This window comes from Terrapene carolina, unplaced genomic scaffold (genome assembly GCF_002925995.2).
Source record: "Terrapene carolina triunguis isolate 2854851 unplaced genomic scaffold, T_m_triunguis-2.0 Scaffold423, whole genome shotgun sequence".
Classification (NCBI taxonomy): Eukaryota; Metazoa; Chordata; order Testudines; family Emydidae; genus Terrapene; species Terrapene triunguis.
In genome coordinates, this window is record NW_020664774.1 from 233149 (window position 1) to 238266 (window position 5118).

Genomic DNA, 5118 nt, shown 5'->3' on the forward strand with positions numbered 1-5118 from the left:
CACGCCCTGACTATACCTCTCTCTCCTGCAGGTTCCGGTGGAGAGGGGGGAAAGCCACTCTCAACTACTGGTGGTACTACAAGAGGGGAAGGTGAGTCCCTAAACTTTCCACTTTTCCACTCCCCAGGCAGTCCGAGGGGTGTTAGGAAGTGTGGTCTCACTGCACAGCGATTTGACCCTCCTGCAATCTGCCTCCCCAACCAGAGCTACCTCCCAGCACCTGGACCCAACCTTCCACCCTGCCTGCTAACCACCAAGCCATCCAGAGCTCAGCTCTGCCATCTTCAGCCACTCTAGTGCGCCACTGGGGGGTGCCGAGCTGCAAGTGGTGGGGCAGGGCTCAGTAGTGGGGGCTCTTCCCTGGCAGTCAGCGCTGGCCCTGATATCCCAGTGTGGCGGTAGGGGGCGCTGTGCTGCGGGAAGCAGATCAGGGGCTCAGTAGTGGGCACTCTCCCCTCGTAGTCAGTGCTGACCCCAATGCCCCACTGTGACACTAGGGGGCGCTGTACTGTAGGAAACAATGTGGGTGACTCAGAGACACTCACTGACTATGTCTCTCTCTCCTGCAGGTTCCAGTGGAGAGGGGGAAAAGCCAGTGCCAACTACTGGTGGTACCACACGTGGGGAAGGTGAGTCTCTAAGCATCTGAGGACACTTTTCCACTGCCCAGGCAGCATAACTGGTGTTCAGAAGTGTGGTCTCACTGCAAAGCGACCTGGTGCTCCTGTAATCTGCCTCCCCAACCAGATCTACCTCCCAGCTCCTGGGACAAGCCTTCCACCCTGCCTGCCAACCGCCAAACCATCCACAGCCCAGCTCTGCCTCCACCAGCTACTCCAGTGTGGCACTAGGGGGCACTGCACTGCGGGAAGCAGAGCAAGGGCTCAGTAGGGGGCACTGTGTTCTGGCAGTCAGGGCTGACCCCAGTGCCCCAGTGCAGTGTTAGGGGGCGCTGATCTGCTGCAGGGAACAATGTTGGTGATGCACAGACAGTTACTGACTATCCCTCTCTCTCCTTTAGGTTCTGGTGGAGAGGAGGAAAAGCCAGTTCCACCCGGTGGTGCCACAGAAGAGGAAGGTGAGTCGCTAAGCAACTGAGACCCCTTTTTCGCTTTCCAGGCAGTCTAGGGGGTATTTGGAAGTGTGGTCTCACTGCAGAGCGACTGACCCTCCTGCAATCTGCCTCCCCGACCAGAGCTACCTCCCAGCTCCTGGGACAAACCTTCCTCCCTGCCTGCCAACCGCCAAACCATCCACAGCCCAGCTCTGCCTCCACCAGCCACTCTAGTGTGGCACTAGGGGGTGCTGTGTTGCAGGGAGTGGGGGGCTCATTAAGGGGCACTCTCCCCTGGCAGTCAGTGCTGTCCCTGCTGTCCCAGTGTGGTGGTAGGAGGCGCTGTATTGCATGGAGCAGAGCAAGTCAGTAGGAGACACTCTCCCCTCACAGCCAGTGCTGACCCCAATACCCCAGTGCAACACTAGGGGGTGCTGTGCTGCAAGGATTGGGGCAGATGGCTCAGTAGGGAGCACTCTCTTCTGGTAGCCAATGCTGACCCCAATGCCCCCTTGCAGTGCTAGGGGGCGCTGTGCTGCAGGGAACAAGGTTGGTAACTCGGAGACACTCCCTGACTATACCTCTTGCTGCTGCAGGTTCCGGTGGAGAGTGGGAAAAGCCAGTGCCGCCCGGTTGTGCCAAACGAGGGGAAGGTGAGTCCCTCAGTGCCTGAGCCCCGCTTTTCACTCCCCAGGCAGTCCCAGGGGTGTTCAGAAGTGTGGCCTCACTGCAAAGCGACCTGACCCTCCTGCAATCTGCCTCCCCGACCAGAGCTACCTCCCAGCTCCTGGGACAAACCTTCCACCCTGCCTGCCAACCGCCAAGCCATCCAGCGCCCGGCTCTGCCACCACCAGCCACGCTAGTGTGGCACTAGGGGGCACTGAGCTGCAGGTAGTGGGGCTGGATTTCAGCAGGGGGCGCGCTCCCCTGGCAGTCAGTGCTGGCCTCGATGCCCCAGTGCAGCACTAGGGGTGGCCATGGCTGCAGGGAGTGGGGCAGGGGCTCAGTAGGGGGTTCTCTCCCCTCACCACCAATGCTGACCCCCAATGCCACACTGCACTATGAGGGGCCGTTGTGCTGTAGGGAATAATTTGGGTGACTTAATAGAGACACTCACTGACTATACCTCTGTTCCCTACAGGTTACAGAAGCAAGGGGCAGAAGTCAGTGCCACCTGGTTGTGCCAAACGAGGGGAAGGTGAGTCCCTTAGCACCTGAGGATACATTCACTCCCCAGGCAGTCCGAGGGGTGTTCGAAAGTGTGGTCTCACTGCAGAGCGACTGACCCTCCTGCAATCTGCCTCCCCGACCAGAGCTACCTCCCAGCTCCTGGGACAAACCTTCCACCCTGCCTGCCAACCGCCAAGCCATCCAGCGCCCAGCTCTGCCACCGCCAGCCACGCCAGTGCAGCACTAGGGGCCGCTGAGCTGCAGGGAACAGTGCATGCAGCCCAGTAGGGGACGCTCTCCCCTGGCAGTCAGAGCTGATGCCAATGCACCAGTGTGATGCTAGGGGGCGCTGTGCTGCAGGGAGCAAGGCGGGGCTCAGTAGGCGGTGCTCTTTCCTGACAGTCAGGGCTGGTCTCAACGCACTAGTGATGCATTAGGGGGCGCTGTGCTGTAGGGAACCATGTGAGTGATGCAGAGACACTCACTGACTATGCCTCTCTCTCCTGCAGGGTTCAGTGGCAAGGGGCAGAAGCCAGTGCCACCCGGCGCTGCCAAACGAGGGGAAGGTGAGTCGCTCAGCACCTGAGGATACATTCACTCCCCAGGCAGTCCCAGGAGTGTTAGGAAGTGTGGTCTCACTGCAGAGCGACTGACCCTCCTGCAATCTGCCTCCCCAACCAGAGCTACCTCCCAGCACCTGGGAAAAACCTTCCACCCTGCCTGCCAACCGCCAAACCTTCCAGAGCCCAGCTCTGCCACCCCCGGCCACTCTAGGGTGGCACTGGGGGGCACTGAGCTGCAGGGAGCAGGGCTGGAGCTCAGTACGGGATGCTCTCCCTGTCAGGGCTGACAGCAATGCACCAGTGCAGTGCTAGAGGGCACCGTGCTACAGTGAGTAAGGCAGGGCTCAGTAGGGGGCGCTCTCCCCCAGCAGGCAGTGCTGGCCCCTGTGCCCCAGTGATGCCCTAGGGGGCGCTGGGCTGCAGGGAACCATGTGGGTGATGCAGAGACACTCACTGACTAGATCTCTCTCTCCTGCAGGTTCCAGTGGCAAGGGGCAGAAGCCAGTGCCACCCGGCGCTGCCAAACGAGGGGAAGGTGAGTCCCTTAGCACCTGAGGCCCCCTTTTTAGTCCCCTTAAAGTCTGGGGGTGTTCGGATGTCTGGTCTCACCGCAGAGCGACCTGCCCCTCCTGCAATCTGCCTCCCCAACCAGAGCTACCTCCCAGCACTTCCTCCCTGCCTGCCAACCGCCAAGCCATCCAGCGCCCAGCTCTGCCACCACCAGCCACTCTAGTGTGGCACTAGGGGGCGCTGAGCTGCGGGAAGCAGGGCAGGGACCCTCTCCCCTGGCAGTCAGTACTAGCCCCAGTGCCTCAGTGTGGCATTAGGGGGCGCTGTGCTGCAGGGAGCGGGGTGGGGGCTCAAAAGAGGCGCTGTCCCCTGGCAGTCAGGGATGGCCCCAATGCAGCACTAGGGGGCGCTGTGCTGACAATGTTCATTGCAGTGTCTCTGGCACTTTCGTCTTTAATCCAAGTGTTCATTCTGATGTCTTAGCCGAATCCCTCGCTCTGCCCCCCTTGCTCCCCCCTGCACTTTCAGCTGGATACCAGGGTCACCTCCTCTTCCTGTATTAAACTGTGTGCTTGTCGCTTAGTACCCAGCCACCCACCCCAGAGGCGACTGCATCTCAGGGCCGGGTGTGCTATCCCTGTGCTGCGTTGTGTGCAGCTGTTCCCCAGCTGCCTCGCCCCAGAGCTGGCTGCATCTCAGCGCCAGGTGAGCCGTCCCCATGCAGCTTCACTGCGCAGCTGCTCCCCTGCATCTCCACCCCAGAGGTGGCTGCATCTCAGCGCCAAGCCAGTGATCCCTGTGTGTGCAGCTTCTAAAGTGCTTTGGAATCCACTAAAGTATCATAACCATGGGTAAAGATACCCCATGAACTCACTGCCTGTTGTCTTTCTGGTCACTTTCGCAGATAAAAAAATGAAGGGACACAAAGGAAAGATCTATGTCTCTTAGCCACCGACCCACAGAAGAGAATTCTGGCTCCCTCCACGCTTCGTCTGTTTGCTTCACCCAATGGAAGATTGTCATGTGCCAATCGGCAGCTCTATTTCCTGGGTGGTCCCAGCTGCTGAGATGTCGAATCGGGCATGAGAGAAGCCACTCGCCTTCATTTGTGTTATGATCCCTTCCCAGTGGGATCTCCTACCCAGCAGAATCCAGCATCCTATGGATTTAGAAATGACATTGCCTGACACCGCAATGCAACTGGCTCTGGGGAGGAACGTTTTTGTTTAATTGCCTATTAATTATTATTAATTATTATTATTATTATTTATGCTACAATAGTATCCAGAGACTCTAACTGAGATTGGGGACTCCATTGTGCTGAACACGGCACAGATTCCAACCAAGACTGGGGGTCCCCATTCGAGTTCTACACAGACCCTGACTGAGATCGGGGGCCTCCCATCGCACCGGGCACCTCACAGCTCAGGGACCCCGTTGTGCTGGGCGCTGCACGGACCCCGACCGAGATCGGGGTTCTAGCTTTGTTCACAGCACACCAGAGGCGACGTTTGCACCCAAAGTCTGATTGTCAATACAGTGGTGACTTGGGTTTTCCCCACTACCACCCCAATTTGGGTTTCATTTGCCTCGTCTACGTATATCGCCTGGAGGAAATTGTAATGTTACAGTGGCTTAAAATGACTGGAATACTGTTAATCACAGCACAATCATATTTTTGCAATAGTGTTCAAACAATAATAAAAAACAGATTCACTAACCGCAGCAAAGGGCTTCGAGCTTCAATCTAGAGTTTAAGTTCAAAGTATTTCATATACTACGTTGCCCCTGCCCCACTCCCTGCAGCACAGCGCCCCCTA